Source organism: Phyllobates terribilis, unplaced genomic scaffold (assembly GCF_046119375.1).
Source record: "Phyllobates terribilis strain yellow unplaced genomic scaffold, ASM4611937v1 Scaffold_1147__1_contigs__length_390069, whole genome shotgun sequence".
NCBI classification, from domain to species: Eukaryota; Metazoa; Chordata; class Amphibia; order Anura; family Dendrobatidae; genus Phyllobates; species Phyllobates terribilis.
Genome location: NW_027363907.1, coordinates 215,781 through 237,915, shown reverse-complemented (window position 1 = coordinate 237,915; position 22,135 = coordinate 215,781). Strand labels below are relative to the sequence as shown.

General features: G+C 43.5%; 1 protein-coding gene across 2 annotated transcripts in view; it reads left to right on the top strand.

Annotated features, from left to right (window-relative positions):
- Positions 1-22,135, top strand: part of LOC141243144 (uncharacterized) — a 50,674-nt gene that overhangs the window by 25,638 nt on the left and 2,901 nt on the right. The gene's annotated exons all lie outside the window — the stretch shown is intronic.

Genomic DNA, 22,135 nt, shown 5'->3' with positions numbered 1-22,135 from the left:
AAAGAGCCTGGCACTGACAGTATTCTTGTAGCAGTCCAGCAATGCTGACGCCATCATGGTGGTCACGTTACTCCATCCATCGTCCTGTGGCTGGAGGTCCATCTCTAAATGGAAGGAGGTGGATCCCAGGTTCCTGGGAAGAGATAAAAATATGTTTAAACGTGTAAGAATATGTCATATTCCAGAGCCACCAGTATAAAGTGAAAATGTGAGACCATAACATAAGGTTAGAAATGTGCTGAGTAAATGGATATAATAGAGAGAATACAATATCTGATGCCCGATCACATAAGTACAAGATAAAGGATGACTGTACAAATCTATATTCCCCTGCGCCATGAAGTCAGAGGTACGGACTTAGTTCACTTTCTGAACATGAAGCATTTATTACTCTTCTGATCCCAGCATTTTACACCAGTTATGGCCTTTATTCAGTCCAGTGGGTTTTCTGTTTAATACTTTATGAACAGGGCGAATTTTCATTTTTGCAATTATGTGTTTTCCTCATTTTCTTCCAAGAGCCAAAAGATTTCTTTATTTTTCCACTGACATGGCCATCTGAGGTTGTATTTTTTGCAGGATGAGTTGTACTTTTGAATGACAGCCTTCATTTTACCTTGGGATGTACTGGAAAATTCAGCAATAGTGTTTTGGGTTTCGTTTTTATGGCATCCATTGTGCAGTAAAATGTCCTAGCAGTTTGATTCTCCTGGTCAGTGCGATTACAACAAAACCAAACTTACATATTTTTTTATTTAATGAAATGAAATTTGGAAGTTGGAAAAAAAATATCAGAAAATGGGGGATTTGGTTTGTTGGAAATAGCGCTGCCAAGGATTTTTAAAACGCAATACCACTAAGGTAATGACTTTTTAAAAGTTTATTATTTGCTATGCGTTTCAGAGTTGTTCTAGCCCCTTCTTCAGGCAAATATTAAAGATTTTTGCCATTTCCTGACTATATCCCTGGATTCCCAGCGGGATCCAGTGGGTGGAGGAGCGGCCAACTGGAGTATACATGCTACCTGGCTCAGTGTTGTGCCTGAGATGAACTCACTCTGGTGAGTAATACCACCATTCAGTCTTTACTTGTCCTGTTTGATCTGCACAAGGTGCGCTTCTCTTTCTTCTTCTTTATGTAAAAAAAAAAGTGATATTGCCATTTTCCAAGAGCTGTTTAGTTTAATTTTTCAGTGAATGGAGCGGTGTAAGGGATTGTTTTTTGCCTGGCGAGCTGACGTGTTTATTGATATTATTTTGGGGTAGATATCATGTTCTGTTCACTTATCGCATTTTTTACGGAGTTGCTGCAGCTGAAAAATCACAAATGTTTTTCAATTTCTACATTTTTTTTATAATTCTTTAAAAAAAATTAAATTTTTTTTTTACTTTATTTTTTTTTCTTTTTGAGGGACTTGGGGTCTGATTGTCTAGTGTTAATACTGTAATACAACTGTAAAATCAAGAGTTTTCACAAGCCTCCTTGATGAGGAAATGTTTAGAAAAATCGTGGCCCATCATCTTGGCAGATTGTGCTCTATCCAAATACTCACCTAATAAATCTAGTATCACCTTTCAGAGGAGTAAAAACCTCCGTGATAGTGTTGTACATACAGTTATATGAAAAAGTTTGGGCACCCCTATTAATCTTAAGCTTAATGTTTTATAAAAATTGGTGTTTTTGCAACAGCTATTTCAGTTTGATATATGTAATAACTGTTGGACACAGTAATGTTTCTGCCTTGAAATGAGGTTTATTGTGGTAATTAGAATTAGCAACTGTGCGCCTGCAAGAGGAGATGAGTGGTGATACAGCCCTTGTGTCTGCTCCTCAGGGTCCCCGTGTGCCTGCAGCAGACACTGGGGTGAAGAAGCAGGTACACATGGGGACTCAGAGGAAGCGGCAAGGAGCTGCTGCTGCTGGGGGTGTTTGTTTTCACTTGGTCAGTTATTTGGAGAGATTAGGGGATGACATGGTTGCCTGCTTGGCAGAGCTACTGGGTTCTAGCACACCCAGTTTAGCTCTGCTTGTAACTTGGGAAATATGCAAAACCACCAAAGATATTTTTTATGATGTTTCTGCTGACAAATCCTGTGAAAAAAATGTATGTATGTATGTATGTGTATATATACAGTGTATATGTATATATATATATAAATATATATATACAGTACAGACCAACAGTTTGGACACACCTTCTCATTTAAAGATTTTTCTGTATTTTCATGACTATGAAAATTGTACATTCACACTGAAGGCATCAAAACTATGAATTATCACATGTGGAATTACAGTGGTGGCCAAAAGTATTGGCACCCCTGCAATTCTGTCAGATAATACTCAGTTTCTTCCTGAAAATGATGGCAATCACAAATTCTTTGGTATTATTATCTTCATTTAATTTGCTTGCAAGGAAAAAACACAAAAGAGAATGAAGAAAAAATCAAATCATTGATCATTTCACACAAAACTCCAAAAATGGGCCAGACAAAAGTATTGGCACCCTCAGCTTAATACTTGGTTGCACAACCTTTAGCCAAAATAACTGCGAACAACCGCTTCCGATAACCATCAATGAGTTTCTTACAATGCTCTGCTGGAATTGTAGACCATTCTTCTTTGGCAAACTGCTCCAGGTCCCTGATATTTGAAGGGTGCCTTCTCCAAACTGCCATTTTGAGATCTCTCCACAGGTGTTCTATGGGATTCAGGTCTGGACTCATGGCTGGCCACCTTAGAAGTCTCCAGTGCTTTCTCTCAAACCATTTTATAGTGCTTTTGGAAGTGTGTTTTGGGTCATTGTCCTGCTGGAAAACCCATGACCTCTGAGGGAGTCCCAGCTTTCTCACACTGGGCCCTACATTATGCTGCAAAATTTGTTGGTAGTCTTCAGACTTCATAATGCCATGCACACGGTCAAGCAGTCCAGTGCCAGAGGCAGCAAAGCAACCCCAAAACATCAGGGAACTTCCGCCATGTTTGACTGTAGGGACCGTGTTCTTTTCTTTGAATGCCTCTTTTTTTTTCCTGTACACTCTATGTTGATGCTTTTTCCCAAAAAGCTCTACTTTTGTCTCATCTGACCAGAGAACATTCTTCCAAAACGTTTTAGGCTTTCTCAGGTAAGTTTTGGCAAACTCCAGCCTGGCTTTTTTATGTCTCGGGGTAAGAAGTAGGGTCTTCCTGGGTATCCTACCATACAGTCCCTTTTCATTCAGACGCCGACGGATAGTACGGGTTGACACTGTTGTACCCTCGGACTGCAGGGCAGCTTGAACTTGTTTGGATGTTAGTCGAGGTTCTTTATCCACCATCCACACAATCTTGCGTTGAAATCTCTCGTCAATTTTTCTTTTCTGTCCACATCTAGGGAGGTTAGCCACAGTGCCATGGGCTTTAAACTTCTTGATGACACTGCGCACAGAAGACACAGAAACATTCAGGTCTTTGGAGATGGACTTGTAGCCTTGAGATTGCTCATGCTTCCTCACAATTTGGTTTCTCAAGTCCTCAGACAGTTCTTTGGTCTTCTTTCTTTTCTCCATGCTCAATGTGGTACACACAAGGACACAGGACAGAGGTTGAGTCAACTTTAATCCATGTTAACTGGCTGCAAGTGTGATTTAGTTATTGCCAACACCTGTTAGGTGCCACAGGTAAGTTACAGGTGCTGTTAATTACACGAATTAGAGAAGCATCACATGATTTTTCAAACAGTGCCAATACTTTTGTCCACCCCCTTTTTTAGGTTTGGTGTGGAATTATATCCAATTTGGCTTTAGGACAATTCTTTTTGTGTTTTTTCATTGAAGACAAATTAAATGAAGATAATAATACCAAAGAATTTGTGATTTCAATCATTTTCAGGAAGAAACTGAAGACAGGAAGACACGGTGGTTGGAACCAAAGATCTCAAATTTGAACTCATCAAACCAAAGCACAGATTTCCACTGGTCTAATGTCCATTCCTTGTGTTCTTTAGCCCAAACAAGTCTCTTATGTTTGTTGCCTGTCCTTAGCAGTGGTTTCCTAGCAGCTATTTTACCATGAAGGTCTGCTGCACAAAGTCTCCTCTTAACAGTTGTTGTAGAGATGTGTCTGCTGCTAGAACTCTGTGTGGCATTGACCTGGTCTCTAATCTGAGCTGCTGTTAACCTGCGATTTCTGAGGCTGGTGACTCGGATAAACTTATCCTCAGAAGCAGAGGTGACTCTTGGTCTTACTTTCCTGGGACGGTCCTCATGTGAGCCAGTTTCTTTGTAGCGCTTGATGGTTTTTGCAACTGCACTTGGGGACACTTTCAAAGTTTGACCAACTTTTCGCACTGACTGACCTTAATTTCTTAAAGTAATGATGGGCACTCGTTTTTCTTTACTTAGCTGCTTTTTTCTTGCCATAATACAAATTCTAACAGTCTATTCAGTAGGACTATCAGCTGTGAATCCACCAGACTTCTGCACAACACAACTAATGGTTCCAACCCCATTTATAAGGCAAGAAATCCCACTTATTAAACCTGAGAGGGCACTCCTGTGAAGTGAAAACCATTTCCGGTGACTACCTCTTGATGCTCATCAAGAGAATGCCAAGAGTGTGCAAAGCAGTCATCAAAGAAAAAGGTGGCTACTTTGAAGAACCTAGCATATAAGACATATTTTCAGTTGTTTCACACTTTCTTGTTAAGTATATAATTCCACATGTGTTAATTCATAGTTTTGATGCCTTCAGTGTGAATGTACAATTTTCAAAGTAATGAAAATACAGAAAAATCTTTAAATGAGAAGGTGTGTCCAAACTTTTGGTCTGTACTCTACATATATATATATATATATATATATATATATTTTTTTTTTTTTTTCCCCATAGTTTATTAAAGGGGCTGTCCAGGCTTGAGGTTACTGTCATACTTTTGAATCCTCACAGCGCCCACACTGGTGTTGGGAGCGTTTGTGTACTCCCGGCCACATTCCAACTAGACGTGTCCAGTCTCGCTCAATACAATTGCAATGAGTGAGGCAGCACTCATCCATTCAGCATGTGCCTGCTTGCATGCAAATCACATACTTGTGGTCACATGGGCGTCCGCTACTGGCACTGGAGAATCCTCACAGGGCGCAATGCAGGCGCTGTGAGGATTCAAAAGTCTGATATTAACCTCAAGCCTGGACAACCCCTTCTTGATCTAAATGTTTGGCACTGATAAAATAAGAAAGCTTCTACTTGCCTCCTGTGCTTGGGGTTCTCGTGCGGTTGTTGTGACACATTACCCCGGCACCCAATCAGCGTTGGCGTCTCTGTCTCAGCCTTCGTACAGACTGAACATGAAGAGGAAGGGAGCAAACAGCCGCAGCCCTGGCCTCCTCTTCGTGTTCAATTTGTATGAAGGCGGGGACAGTGACACCAGCGATGATTGGGTGCCAGGGTCACGTGTCACAGCAACAGCATGGGACCTCCGACACCGCTGGAACGGTGCCAGCACGGGAGGCAAGTATAAGCTTTTAAAAAAATACATTTGATTATATATTAAAGGGATTGTCACTATTTTGGCAACCCCTTTTAAAATAAAGTAGTCCACCTTGTAAAATAAAAATACAGTTCCAGTGATGTCGGCGCTAGGTTTCTTGGGGCTCACAAGGCATAACGCCAATCAGTGGCTGCTATCACGCTGCTGCACTCTCACTATTTCAATTTATCCAAGGTTCAGGCAAAGAAAGTGAGAGTGCAGCGGTCTAATAGCAGACGCTGATTGACTGCAAGGCTCACGTGGCATAACGTCACATGACACCTGGCGCCAACAATGCCAGCACTGGAAGGGAGTACGGATTGCTTTTATTTTACAAGGTGGAATATAGTAATTAAGAAGGTTTGTCTGAGTACTGGACAATTCCTTTAACTCTACTGCCAGTATTCAGTTGTGTCTCCACACCCAATGTCATATCAGACAGTAGAGTGTACCTCAACATTAGGGCTGCGTTCACACATGCGTATGTTCTCTCATGCGAGAGAATCAAGCTGATTATGCTATTGACACTGAGATCAAATTCTGATCCTAGTGTTATTGCAGCACAGGTACAGAGAATATACAGTAATTTCTCCATCTTCTCATTGCCAGCGTCCACGGCAATAAGACTGCACTCGGGTGACATCCAAGTGCAGTCTGATGTTTCACTTGAACCCATAGACTTGTGTGGCTGCTCATAATCCGAATATCGGAGCCACCTGCAGCATGCCCTGAATCAGCATGAGAAAAAAATTGCAGACCTGCACCGACCCAAAGTATAACATTGGGCAGAGTGCTATCTGATAAAACATTGCATAGCAGTCGGCCATGTTATCCGCCAGTGTGAGCGAGCCCTTATATTTATAAAAAGGCTTGCTTGTTTTGCGCTTGGTTAAACACTTTGTGCTCTGTCCAGCCTCAGCTTCGGCAGCGTCCACCTTTCTGAGGAGGACACAAGTGCTATCGACCATGCTTTTGTGCACGCCTCAGTAAGACGGACACTGTTAAAAGTGAGGTCAGGTAAAGCACAAAGTGACCCCGTCTGCTTCATTAAGGTCAACAGCCCCCTCATGAGTTGTGCTATTATCCTGTATTTCAGGGATTCAGACAGAAGCCCAGATGGAGCAACAGACGAGCGGCAAAAGCACAATATGAACACAGCCCTAACATGACAGGTCCACGCTCCTTGAAGGCCAAAATCGCACAGATAATAATTATGTGCTGTTGATTAATTGGGGCAATGAAAGGGGTTATCCAGGACTTTTGTATATTTTTTCTTAAGGGGCTAAGAATTTGCAGGCAGGAAGTTGCTAACTACCTGCCTGTTCTGCCCAGCACCGATCTCTGCCGACAGAGTGGTCATGGACGCTCCTGCCGGTGATTCTGCGGCTTCATTTGACCTCACTGTTAAGAGAGGTGAGGGGAACGCTTCTCAAGAGTTCAGCAGACATGCAGAACAATAAGTTGACTGTATTCTCTAATTGCTCCTATTAACCAAAAGCACAATATTTTGACCTATCATGTAATGTGCAGCTTTTATATTTTATTCATTATTTTTTGAAAATATTTTTTTTTCTGTTTTTAATTGTGTAGAAAACAATCTGATCGGAAATGCTGAATGGGTGTGGTTGGGGCGTGGATATGGGTGTAGTTAAGGGCATGGTTTAGAAATTGCCACGGTGCACTGTGTGCGTTGCAAACTTTGTCTCTCTTTCTCTTCTTTAAAAGTTGGGAGGTATGGCTGTATGGGAGGTATGGCTGTATGGGAGCTATGGCTGTATGGGAGGTATGGAGGTATGGGAGGTATGGCTGTAAGGGAGGTATGGCTGTATGGGAGGTATGGCTGTATGGGAGGTATGGCTGTATGGGAGGTATGGCTGTATGGGAGGTATGGAGGTATGGGAGGTATGGCTGTAAGGGAGGTATGGCTGTATGGGAGGTATGGCTGTATGGGAGGTATGGCTGTATGGGGGGTATGGCTGTATGGGAGGTATGGCTGTACGGGAGGTATGGCTGTATGGGTGGTATGGCTGTATGAGAGGTATGGCTGTATGGGAGGTATGGCTGTATGGGAGGTATGGCTGTATGGGAGGTATGGCTATATGGGAGGTATGGCTGTACGGGAGGTATGGCTGTATGGGAGGTATGGCTGTATGGAAGGTATGGCTGTATGGGAGGTATGGCTGTATGGGAGGTATGGCTGTATGGGAGGTATGGCTGTATAGGAGGTATGGCTGTACGGGAGGTATGGCTGTATGGGAGGTATGGCTGTATGGAAGGTGTGGCTGTATGGGAGGTATGGTTGTATGGAAGGTATGGCTGTATAGGAGGTATGGCTGTATGGGAGGTATGGCTGTAAGGGAGGTATGGCTGTATGGGAGGTATGGCTGTATGGGAGGTATGGCTGTATGGGAGGTATGGCTGTATGGGAGGTATGGCTGTATGGGAGGTATGGAGGTATGGGAGGTATGGCTGTATGGGGGGTATGGCTGTATGGGAGGTATGGCTGTATGGGAGGTATGGCTGTAAGGGAGGTATGGCTGTATGGGAGGTATGGCTGTATGGGAGGTATGGCTGTATGGGAGGTATGGCTGTATGGGGGGTATGGCTGTATGGGAGGTATGGCTGTATGGGAGGTATGGCTGTACGGGAGGTATGGCTGTATAGGAGGTATGGCTGTATGGGAGGTATGGCTGTACGGGAGGTATGGCTGTACGGGAGGTTTGGCTGTACGGGAGGTATGGCTGTATGGGAGGTTTGGCTGTATGGGAGGTATGGCTGTATGGGAGGTATGGCTGTTTGGGAGGTATGGCTGTATGGGAGGTATGGCTGTATGGAAGGTATGGCTGTATGGGAGGTATGGCTGTATGGGAGGTATGGCTGTATGGGAGGTATGGCTGTATGGGAGGTATGGCTGTATGAGAGGTATGGCTGTATGGGAGGTATGGCTGTATGGGAGGTATGGCTGTATGGGAGGTATGGCTGTATGGAAGGTATGGCTGTATGGGAGGTATGGCTGTATGGGAGGTATGGCTGTATGGGAAGTATGGCTGTATGGGAGGTATGGCTGTATGGGAGGTATGGCTGTAAGGGAGGTATGGCTGTATGGGAGGTATGGCTGTATGGGAGGTATGGCTGTAAGGGAGGTATGGCTGTATGGGAGGTATGGCTGTATGGGAGGTATGGCTGTATGGGAGGTATGGCGGTATGGGAGGTATGGCTGTATGGGAGGTATGGCTGTATGGGAGGTATGGCTGTATGGGAGGTTTGGCTGTATGGGAGGTATGGCTGTATGGGAGGTATGGCTGTATGGGAGGTATGGCTGTATGAGAGGTTTGGCTGTATGGGAGGTATGGCTGTAAGGGAGGTATGGCTGTATGGGAGGTATGGCTGTATGGGAGGTATGGCTGTATGGGAGGTATGGCTGTAAGGGTGGTATGGCTGTATGGGAGGTATGGCTGTATGGGAGGTATGGCGGTATGGGAGGTATGGCGGTATGGGAGGTATGGCGGTATGGCAGGTATGGCTGTATGGGAGGTATGGCGGTATGGGAGGTATGGCGGTATGGGAGGTATGGCGGTATGGGAGGTGTGGCTGTATGGGAGGTGTGGCTGTATGGGAGGTGTGGCTGTATGGGAGGTGTGGCTGTATGGGAGGTATGGCTGTATGGGAGGTATGGCTGTAAGTATATCAGTGACTTCATGGATGGAGCATAATATAAAATATTTAACATCAAACCTATTTTCAACCAAACAGTAATCTGATTTCAGGAGACCCCTCAGGTTTACAAATAAAGCCACATTATCTGGTGAATACATTAGAGAATATAGCGGGCACTTTCCATTTCATTTCTTACGCAGAAGATCAAATGATTCTTAGGCTCCTCATGCTTCATCTCCTACACAAGATATAAAATATTTAAAGGGGTTGTCTGGTTCAAATCCATAAGTCTGTAGTCACTCTGTTTGACTGCTGACTTATGAATTCCCCCAGAGCCCGCACTGTGCGCTGTGAGGATCCGCTGGTTTCTGATCCGGGACCTGACGGTATATACAGTACAGACCAAAAGTTTGGACACACCTTCTCATTTAAAGATTTTTCTGTATTTTCATGACTATGAAAATTGTACATTCACACTGAAGGCATCAAAACTATGAATTAACACATGTAGAATTATATACTTAACAAAAAAGTGTGAAACAACTGAAAATATGTCTTATATTCTAGGTTCTTCAAAGTAGCCACAATTTGCTTTGATGACTGCTTTGCACACTCTTGGCATTCTCTTGATGAGCTTCAAGAGGTAGTCACCGGAAATGGTTTTCACTTCCCAGGTCTGCCCTGTCAGGTTTAATAAGTGGGATTTCTTGCCTTATAAATGGGGTTGGGACCATCAGTTGTGTTGTGCAGAAGTCTGGTGGATACACAGCTGATAGTCCTACTGAATAGACTGTTAGAAATTGTATTATGGCAAGAAAAAAGCAGCGAAGTAAAGAACAACGAGTGGCCATCATTACTTTAAGAAATGAAGGTCAGTCAGTCTGAAAAATTGGGCAAACTTTGAAATTGTCCCCAAGTGCAGTTGCAAAAACCATCAAGCGCTACAAAGAAACTGGCTCACATGAGGACCGCCCCAGGAAAGGAAGACCAAGAGTCACCTCTGCTTCTAAGGATAAGTTTATCCGAGTCACCAGCCTCAGAAATCGCAGGTTAACAGCAGCTCAGATTAGAGACCAGGTCAATGCCACACAGAGTTCTAGCAGCAGACACATCTCTACAACAACTGTTAAAAGGAGACTTTGTGCAGCAGGCCTTCATGGTAAAATAGCTGCTAGGAAACCACTGCTAAGGACAGGCAACAAGCAGAAGAGACTTGTTTGGGCTAAAGAACAAAAGGAATGTACATTAGACCAGTGGAAATCTGAGCTTTGGTCTGATGAGTCCAAATTTGAGATCTTTGGTTCCAACCACCGTGTCTTTGTGCGACGCAGAAAAGGTGAACGGATGGACTCTACATGCCTGGTTCCCACCGTGAAGCATGGAGGAGGAGGTGTGATGGTGTGGGGGTGCTTTGCTGGTGACACTGTTGGGGATTTATTCAAAATTGAAGGCATACTGAACCAGCATGGCTACCACAGCATCTTGCAACGGCATGCTATTCCATCAGGTTTGCATTTAGTTGGACCATCATTTATTTTTCAACAGGACAATGACCCCAAACACACCTCTAGGCTGTGTAAGGGCTATTTGACCAAGAGGGAGAGTGATGGGGTGCTACGCCAGATGATCTGGCCTTTACAGTCACCAGACCTGAACCCAATCGAGACGGTTTGGGGTGAGCTGGACCGCAGAGTGAAGGCAAAAGGGCCAACAAGTGCTAAGCATCTCTGGGAACTCCTTCAAGATTGTTGGAAGACCATTTCCGGTGACTACCTCTTGAAGCTCATCAAGAGAATGCCAAGAGTGTGCAAAGCAGTCATCAAAGCAAAAGGTGGCTATTTTGAAGAACCTAGAATATAAGACATATTTTCAGTTGTTTCACACTTTTTTGTTAAGTATATAATTCCACATGTGTTAATTCATAGTTGTGATGCCTTCAGTGTGAATGTACAATTTTCATAGTCATGAAAATACAGAAAAATCTTTAAATGAGAAGGTGTGTCCAAACTTTTTTGTCTGTACTGTATGTGTAATACATACTCCTGGCCAGGGTCCATCTTGTGGGCATGACCTAGCTCCCTACACTTGCATAGAGCAAGGCCGTGCTACGACAGTGGTTGTGGTCATCTAGAGGGTGTGGCCTCGCTCCATACACTTGCATAGAGCAAGGCCGTGCTATGACAGTGGTTGTGGTCATCTAGAGGATGTGGCCTCGCTCCATACACTTGCATAGAGCAAGGCCGTGCTACGACAGTGGTTGTGGTCATCTAGAGGGTGTGGCCTCGCTCCATACACTTGCATAGAGCAAGGCCGTGCTACGACAGTGGTTGTGGTCATCTAGAGGGTGTGGCCTCGCTCCATACACTTGCATAGAGCAAGGCCATGCTACGACAGTGGTTGTGGTCATCTAGAGCAGGGGTCCTCAAACTACGGCCCGCGGAGGACTTTTATCCGGCCCGCCGGGCTATGGGCGGAGGAGAGGGGAGCGGTGTCATCGCCCGCCCTTTTCCCCCGCTTGCTCAGGGCCCCGGCAGGCGGATACTTACCTGTCCCCGTGCCTCTGCAGATCTGCTGTCTTCCTGCTCTGCGCTTCCTGTGACGTCTCAGGTCTCAGGTCAGAGGGTGCGGTGACGTCTTTACACTGCGCCCTCCCGAGTGTCGTCACAGGCAGCGCAGAGCGGGGCGACGCTGGAGTCCAGACCAGAGTAGAGCAGCGGCAGCAAGTGAGAAGTGAGGTGAGTATTGGATATTTTTTTTTTTTTTAATGTATGGAGGCATAGGTCATTATATGGAGGGGTGACATCCTGCAAGGGGTATAATATGGGGGGGTGACATCCTGCATGGGGCATGATATGGGGGGTGACATCCTGCATGGGGCATTATATGGGGGGGGGTGACATGCTGCATGGGGCATTATATGGGGGGGTGACATGCTGCATGGGGCATTATATGGGGGGGGTGACATGCTGCATGGGGCATTATATGGGGGGGTGACATGCTGCATGGGGCATTATACGGGGGTGTGTGACATGCTGCATGGGGCATTATAAAGACAGGGGAGTGATATCCTGCATGGGGCATTATATGGGGGGTGACATCCTGCATGGGGCATTATATGGGGGGTGACATCCTGCATGGGGCATTCTATGGGGGGTGACATCCTGCATGGGGCATTATATGGGGGGTGACATCCTGCATGGGGCTTTATATGGGGGGAAAGGGACATCCTGCATGGGGCATAATATGGGGGGAAAGGGACATCCTGCATGGGGCATAATATGGGGGGGAGGTGACATGCTGCATGGGGCATAATATGGGGGGGTGACATGCTGCATGGGGCATAATATGGGGGGGTGACATGCTGCATGGGGCATTATATGGGGGGGGTGACATGCTGCATGGGGCATTATATGGGGGGTGGCATCCAGCATGGGGCATTATAAGGGGGGAACAGCCTGCATGGGGCATTATAAGGGGTGGAACAGCCTGCATATTGCATTATAAGGGGGAAACAGCCTGCCTATTGGGAACATTTACCTGCCCATTGAGGACCTATGCTGCCTATTGGGGATATTTACCTGCCTATTGGGGATATTTACCTGCCTATTGGGGACATTTACCTGCCTATTAGGGACCTATGCTGCCTATTGGGTACATTTACCTGCCTATTGGGGACCTATGGTGCCTATTGGGTACATTTACCTGCCTATTGAGGACCTATGCTGCCTATTGGGGATATTTATCTGCCTATTGGGGATATTTACCTGCCTACTGAGGACCTATGCTGCCTATTGGGGATATTTACCTGCCTATTGGGGATATTTACCTGCCTATTGGGGATATTTACCTGCCTATTGAGGACCTATGCTGCCTACTGGGGATATTTACCTGCCTATTGAGGACATATGCTGCCTATTGGGGATATTTACCTGCCTATTGGGGATATTTACCTGCCTATTGAGGACCTATGCTGCCTATTGGGGATATTTACCTGCCTATTGGGGATATTTACCTGCCTATTGAGGACCTATGCTGCCTATTGGGGATATTTACCTGCCTATTGGGGATATTTACCTGCCTATTGAGGACCTATGCTGCCTATTGGGGATATTTACCTGCCAATTGAGGACATATGCTGCCTATTGGGTACAGTTACCTACCTATTGAAATACCGGTTGATTTAACTTTACTTGTTCTTCATTTTAAATATTGTATTTGTTCCTGTATTGTTTTTTTTACTACAATATAAGATATGTGCAGTGTGCATAGGAATGTGTTCATAGTTTTTTTTAAAAACTATATTTCGGCCCTCCAATGGTCTGAGGGACCGTGAACTGGCCCCCTGTTTAAAAAGTTTGAGGACCCCTGATCTAGAGGGTGTGGCCTCGCTCCATACACTTGCATAGAGCAAGGCCGTGCTATGACAGTGGTTGTGGTCATCTAGAGGGTGTGGCCTCGCTCCATACACTTGCATAGAACAAGGCCGTGCTACGACAGTGGTTGTGGTCATCTAGAGGGTGTGGCCTCGCTCCATACACTTGCATAGAGCGAGGCCGTGCTACGACAGTGGTTGTGGTCATCTAGAGGGTGTGGCCTCGCTCCATACACTTGCATAGAGCAAGGCCGTGCTACGACAGTGGTTGTGGTCATCTAGAGGGTGTGGCCTCGCTCCATACACTTGCATAGAACAAGGCCGTGTTACGACAGTGGTTGTGGTCATCTAGAGGGTGTGGCCTCGCTCCATACACTTGCATAGAGCGAGGCCGTGCTACGACAGTGGTTGTGGTCATCTAGAGGGCGTGGCCTCGCTCCATACAATTGTATGGAAGTGAGGCCACGCCCACTGGCCAGGCCATAGCCATGAGTATATATAACACATGCGTACCCTCCTTTGCTGCCATATAAGGTGTCACCATGACTTCAGGTAAAATTTATGTGTCCTGATATAGTGTAAAGGGTACACGTTGATTATAGAGGTTTTTTTTTCCCCCAGAGTAATTTAGGTGGCCCCCTTCTCTTGTTACCTATGACCTTTTGTGCTGGAAGGTGAAATAGTACCTATAGAAATAGTACCTACAGCATAGCACTTTAGTTGGGCTAAACTGTACAGCATAGTAATTTAATGGTGATAACATTGGGCATTAGTCCATTATTTTAAATTTGGCTGCTTGGAGTTGACCCTTCAAAGCTAAATAGGTAGTTTGTATTCTGTCTTTTTATGGGGTGTTATGTTTGTATGTTTTAAGACTTGTATCAATAAAATTATGCTTTTTTTACCCTCCGGTCGTGGCTCAGAAACCAGCGAATCCCCACAGCGCACAGTACGGACTATGGGGGGTGCATTATACTATATGGAGGACTATGAATAACAAAATAAAAAATGAATTTGGCACTCCAAGTATATGTGAAAATAATGTGTTTCTTATACAGGTTCCTCTGTGTGCATAAATTAACATTTCGACCTATATCTGGCCTTCTTCAGTACAATCTGGAGTTCAGCAACATGTCTATGTGGGATGGAAACATATGACCAGGGAGACAAGATGCGCTGTATGCAGATGGTGTTAAAGGGCGCAGGAGTATCGATGGCGCTCACTGACATATTAATAGCAATAGATTCACTAGGTACATTTTAGGAAAAAATGCACCTGCACCATATTATGGCCCAAAAATGGGGGTGAATGTTTAATTCCACTCCAAATAATCAATGTATAGCAATCAGACAAATAGGAATTTTTGGCAAAAAAGTTAAACACTTTATTAGACGATCATATAAAATACACACACATGATTAATAAAGGATGACAACCACACACCCATAACTTAGTGACATATGCATGAAATATCATTAATGTAAACCATATACAGTGCTCAAAAGTTTACATCACTCGGCAGAATTTTTCCTTTCTTGGCCTTGTTTCAGAGAATATGAATGATAACAAAAAACTTTTTCTCTACTCATGATTATTGGTTGGGTGAAGCCATTTATTGTCAAACTACTGTGATTTTTCTTTTTAAATCTTAATGACAACCAAAAACATCCAAATGACCCTGATCAAAAGTTCACATACCCCAGTTCTTAATACCGTGTATTGCCCCCTCTAACATCAATGACAGCTTGAAGTCTTTTGTGGTAGTTGTTGATGAGGTTCTTTTTTTTCTCAGATGGTAAAAAGCCTCCAGTTCCTGTAAATTCCTGGGCTGTCTAACATGAACTGCACGCTTGAGATCTCCCCAGAGTGGCTCAATGATATTGAGGTCAGGAGACTGAGATGGCCACTCCAGAACCTTCACTTTGTTCTGCTGTAGACAATGACAGGTCGACTTGGCCTTGTGTTTTGGATCGTTGTCATGTTGGAATTTCCAAGTAGGTCCCATGCGCAGCTTCCAGGCTGATGAGTGCAAATTTGCCTCCAGCTTTTGCTGATAACGTGCTGCATTCATCTTTCCTTCAACTTTTACCAAGTTTCCAGTGCCTTTGTAGCTCACACATCCCCAAGACATCAGCGATCCACCTCTGTGCTTTATTGTAGGAATGGTGTTCTTTTCATCATAGGCCTTGTTGACCTCTCTCCAAATGTAACGTTTATGGTTGTGGCCAAAAAGTTCAATTTTGGTCTCATCACTCCAAATTACCTTGTTCCAGAAGTTTTGAGGCTTCTCGCTGTGCTGTTTGGCGTATTGTAGGACAGATACTTTGTGGCATTTGCGCAGTAATGGCTTTCTCCTGGCGACTCGACCATGCAGCCTATTCTTCTTCAAGAACCTCCTTATTGTGCATTTTGAAACAGCCACACCGCTAGTTTTCAGAGAGTGCTGAATTTCAGTTGATGTTATTTGTGGGTTTTTCTTTGCATCCTGAACAATTTTCCTGGCAGTTGTGGCCGCATTTTTTGTTGGTCTAGATGACCGTCTACCTACGCTTTTACAGAGCCCCTGATTTTCCATTTGTTAATTAAAATTTGAACGCTGCTGACTGGCATTATCAATTCCTTGGATATCTTTTTGTATCCCTTTCCTGTGTTATACAGTTCAACTACCTTTTCCCGTAGATCCATTGACAATTCTTTTGCTTTCCCCATGACTCCAGAAACGTCAGTGGCTGGATGAAAGATGCAAGGGTCTGTCTGGATCCCAGAAACTCACTCAGCTTTTATGCACACTCACTGATTATAAGCAAACAAGTCACATGTGAGGATGTTACCTTTAGTAGCCATTCAAACCCATTTGTGTCAAATTCTGTGCATGTTATCAGGCCAAAATCACCAGGGTATGTGAACTTATGATCAGCGTCATTTGGATGTTTTTGGTTGTCATTAAGATTTAAAAAGAGAAAACACATTCGTTTGACAATAAATGGCTTCACCCAACCAATAACCATGAGTGAAGAAATAGTTTTTTGTTCTCATTCATATTCTCAGAAACAAGGCCAAGAAAGGAAAAATTCTGCCAGGGTATGTAAACTTTTGAGCACAACTGTTGGTCTCAATGGAAGAAAGTACAACAATAATTCTGTGGCGGTGAAGATATGTAGTGGGTGTGATCTATAGCATAATTGTAGATATCACTATGGACATATAGATTCCACACCCAGGAACACCCTTAATTGTAGTTATCAATTAGTCATACCCCTAATATTGCACTCTTACCCATATAGAGCCATGTATATTTCTGTATTTGTCACTATAGATATTATCATTAATATGCCATAAATAAGAAACAATCTTAATATCCTTCTAATATCGCATAATGTGGTCTCTCCACTGTGCTGTATACAGTTAATACAATGCTCCTGTGCACCATCTTGTGGCCTTTTTTGAGTATTACGCTCCCACTATGCACAGTGTTCATTTCTCTCAACTATGAATGCTAGACTACTTTTGCAGATCGACCCGGCAGCACGCATGCACATCTGGTTCTTCGTCTCAACCCAGTTTGTGACACGGCCGGTCACGTGACACCAGTGTTGGCAAGCTCCTGGATGTCACCAGTTTGCGCATGCACCAATACACGCCGCGTCCCTCTCCTATTTGCTAGTGCTGCATTGTTATACTCCCTCTTCCTATAATGATGCCACCCCCTGATGAAGACATTGTCAAAATGCGTGTTCTGGTCAGCGCATCGCAAGGGAGCTCCTGCTGTGAACCAAGTATGTGCTAAACTAATTTTTTCCCATCCATCCTGAGTGTATGCTGACTATTTGACCATGCAATATATGGGAATATCTTTACCTTTTACTCCAATCTTGTATACTTGACCATTATTTAGTCACCATACACACTGTATCTTATGATTGCATCATTAATATTATATATGTATTTTTATACATATTTCCTTATATATATTTCTGATGATGGTTACGTTCAATATACTATATTTGTGATTTTCTACTAAGCACAGAGTCTCCTTTACATTTTCATATACACTATTTTTATTTATGATGTTTTCTGTTTTTTGTATGTCCACTACACCTTTCTACTTGATCAATACAGTTAATCTTTTATGACATTTATTTATGACTCGCTATATTGACTTAATTATTGTTTTTTTGTGTCCCTTCTATCCATTGCAAAAAATAGTATACAATTTATTAATTTTACTCACTTATATAGTGCCAGTAATTCCAAAGCGCTTTACAGATATTATCATCACTGTCCCCATTGGGGCTCACAATCTAAACTCTCTATTGGTCTGTCTTTGAAGTGTGGGAGGAAATCAACGCACCCACGGGGAGAATATACAAACTGCTTGCAGATGTTGTCTTTTTAAGATATTTTACAATACTATTAAGATATTTTATTTTTTAATTTATTAATAGTAATTTTATTTGTTATAAAATCGCTTTGTAGAAACATGTACATTTTACAACACTTGTGTATCATTTTTCCAGCCCACCCTCAATAAACAGGAAAAGGTGGAGAAAGAAAGCAGAAAAGGGAATGGGTTAAAAAAAAACTAGGGAGGGGAGAGGGCAGGAAGATTTGATGACTTTAATAGACTTATTATATACCAGTCAGGCGCATCCTTTTAGCATAAAAACATAAATAATGTGTACGTTAACAAATGTCTATATATGATGTGAACATTGTCTTACTGGTCAGGTCCCATAGAAACATCAAACATGAGGGGTATACCTGCCATAGAAGGAGCCTGTCTGCAGACAGACGGCAATAGCCTGCAGGCAGAGGAGTCATTTGTAGATAAATACTATATTAAACATGTGCAGCAATCTAATTGGAAGAGCGGCTGCAGGGAGAAAATAAAGTTACACTCTCCCTGCAGCCGCTCCCTTCCAGTCATTAGGGCTCGAACAGTGAAGAGTCAGTGATCTCTACACACTGAGTGCTCTGTAATCACATCCACCGCTCCGACATCCATAGAGCAGGATGTCAATGAGAAAGAAGGGAGAGATTACAGCTCGCTCACAGTGTAGTGATCGCTGACTGCTCACTGCCCGGTGCTGCCCAAGAACAGGAAACAAGCGGCTGCAGGGAGAATACAACTTCATTTTTCCCCACTTCCAATTAGATGACCCACATTGTATAAAACAGCTTTTATCTGCAGATTTATATTTTTGCAGAGAGGTTTCTTTTAAGACTCTAAAGTTATAAATCTGTTATACAGCTCGTCCCAATCATATAATGTGAGCAGTTCTGTTCCCATCTCTGTGTATACACTGTGTAATGTGAATGTATTGTGCTCTGTGAACTGTATATGGGGCACAGAGAATGATACTTGCCACATGATGACCAGTAACGGATGATGTAATCCAGTCAATCCAGCAAAAATGATAAAAGGGGAAATGGGGGAGGGTACAAATGGGAAGGAAAGGGAAAAATATGACAAAACACTGCGCTTCTAAGGCTGAAAACTCTGCGGATGCTCCTTGTAGACAAGTCGCTGCGTCGCTCTCTCCCAACTGTCACCTGAGATACAAATGATAACATTACAGATGTCAGGAGCGACCAGTAACTGCCAATCACCTGCAGTCACATGACCTCCTCACTGCAGCCAGCACATTCCTCTTACATGGGAAACCTTCCAGTAAAGATTTAGCCGCGATTCACCAAGACCGGCCGTTCTCATGTCGGAACGTGCTGGTTTCTGGCCCTTAGTCTGACATTTATTGGTTAGACATTGTGCCTGCATGAGCTCCTGAGTCTGTTTTGGGCATTTGCAGTAACTGGGGCTAATACTGAGGTGATGGAGGTTTCCCTTTTGTCAAAGAATTATAGCAGAGTCTGGAGATTCATTAAATACAAACACTGTGGCCCGATTCATCATTTGTGATTTATTCAAGTCACTTTTCTTTTTTGTTTTGTGGCATTTACTAGTGTTTTTTTCATAAAATTCTTCAATATGGCATACGCGGTCAAGCACTGTCAGGAGTGGGGCTTATTGCAGAAGGGTCAGCAATTATAGACAGGGGCATAACTACAATAGGTGCAGGGGTTGCAATCACATCTGGACTCTAGAGCCTAGAGGGCCCAAAAAGTCCCTTTGGTTTGTATGAAAAGACCAATACTATTAAAGACTTGCAATAATTGGGGGCCCTGTTGGAGCTTTTACATTGGGGCCCATGAGCTTCAAGTTACTCCACTGATTATAGGAAGTATTGAGAAAGTGCAAGTTCAGCGAAGGTTCCTGAGTGAGTTAAAAAAAGGCCGAGCCTTGAGGATCAGTCAGATTGTTTGCAGAGGTAACAGCTCTTATCTAGTGAGAAAGCAGGCGGCAGGGAAGCTCTTAAAGGAAATCTGTGAGGTTGAAGAACACTATTGACCTGCAGATAGATGGTTGATCTGTTTTTGGATTGCTTTACTAATGAATCAGAATTTTTTCTGAAACTCTGAGTGCCGGATTTTTTCTTCTTTGAGTACATGGAGTGTTATCATATTCTGGCACCATATTTTTATAAAGAGTGACGTACATCCTACTTACATATTATAGGTTTCAGGTATATGATGATGACATTGATCACGTTACTGTACTTGGACCGCATGACCCCTCACATGGGGGGGGGGCACACAATCTGAACTGCCCGGGGCCCTGGCCACCCTTAATCCACCCCTGGTAGCTGTGTCTTTCATATAGAAATGTACTGAGTTTTGGCTAAACTTACAGTTAGTTTCTTGCAGTGTGTTGCCAGCACTGTGACCTTGGAGATTGGACGCACCATTCGCTAGTGATGAGCAGCTTTTTTCTTATGCACAATAAAATTGCATTAATTTTATTTATTTATTATACCTTGCTGATATAGCGCCATCATATTCCACAGCACTTTACATACATTATCATCGATGTCAGTATATCTTTGGAGTGTGGGAGGAAACCGGAGAACCCGGAGGAAACCCACACAAACACAGGGAGAACATACAAACTCCTTGCAGATGCTGTCCTTGGTGGGATTTGCACGGCCAGTATAGCTCTGGATCGGCGTACACGACAGAGTGTTCAAGTTCCTGCCAATATCCAGCAACTTTGCACAGTCATTGATGAGAGGACCAACATTTCACAACCAACAACCTGATCAACTCTAAGCGAAGGAGATGTGTTTGCACCACGTGAGGCAAATGGTGGTCACACCAGATACTGATTGGTTTTCTGAGATAATGACTTTTGTGTTTCCATTGGCTGTAAGCCATAATCATCAACATTAACAGAAATCAACACTTGAAATAGATCATTCTGTAATGACTCTATATAATGAGTTTCACTTTTTGTATTGAAGAACTGAAATGAATTAACTTTTTGATGATATTCCAATTTTGTGAAATGCACCTGTATATAAGAAGGAAGGATCCTGCTATAATTGAACTTTTGATATATTTTTTTGTCATTTTACATACAGTTTAAATAATTTAATATTTTGATAAACTAGACTTTTTTTGGACACGACAATACTAAGTAAATGTTTTTTTTATTTCAACTTTGTATTTTCTTAATTTTTAAATAGGGAAAAGAGGCATCTAAATGGTTGACGACAACGATCGGAGCTAGCTCCAGCCAAAGCTGTCAGAGAAAGATGCCGGCTCTGTATCGCATACTGGGCATCTGCCACTTATGAAGGGCTCTCAGCTCCTCGCCATTGCAGCCTATGGCTATGTGCCCACGATGCAGATTTGGTGCGTTTTTTGTGTGTTTTTTTTTTCCGTGTGGAAATGTAGCTGAAGCACATTGCACATCTCAGGATTTTTTCTGCTCGGATTTTAGGTGTGGAAAAAAACGCAGCATGTCCATTCTTTATGCGTTTCAGCATGCGGATTTGCCTATACAATGCATTTGAAAAACGCATGGCAAATCCGCAAGTAAAAATGCATCAAAAGCGCGTGTAAAATCAGCATGCGTTTTTACTGCCAAGGACATGCAGAAATGCTGCGGAAAATTTCAGCTTCATTTCTGCACCGTGGGCACATAGCCTATCACTGGGCTCTGAGGTTTAGTTGGTGCAGAAAGGGGCAGCAGCAGAAACCCACAATAACAAACACCAAGAGCAGCGGCAGAGAGTCACCGCTGGACCTGTGGAGGGTGAGTAGAGCGCATTTTGCTTGTTTTTTAAATAAACTGCAGCTGGGGAACAGAGGTCTTCCAAATCTGGAATACCCATTTAACCTCTGGAAGCCTCGGGGGTAAACAAATAATTCTCAGAAAATCCTTTTCACCAAAAGTCCTGGCAGCACCCCAGGCAAAAACTATAGTACCCCATTATAATAGTCCGCCCGGCACCACTGGGCTCTGTCCTGCGTCGTATCTCTCAGGCTTTGGCTATAAACAGAAATGACAAAACTATGTCTTTTTTGGAAGCGGAAAATCCAATGAGATTTTCCGGAGGAATTTGCGTTGCTTTTTCTCTTTGTTTTGGGGTTGTTTTCTTGAAGCGTTATTGAAGTATTTTCTCCTTATGGTCTTTTGCAGCCTGTGACAGTGTCGAGTTTGGAGAAGCTTCCATGAGAATCCGCCTCACAGAAGTGACGTTAA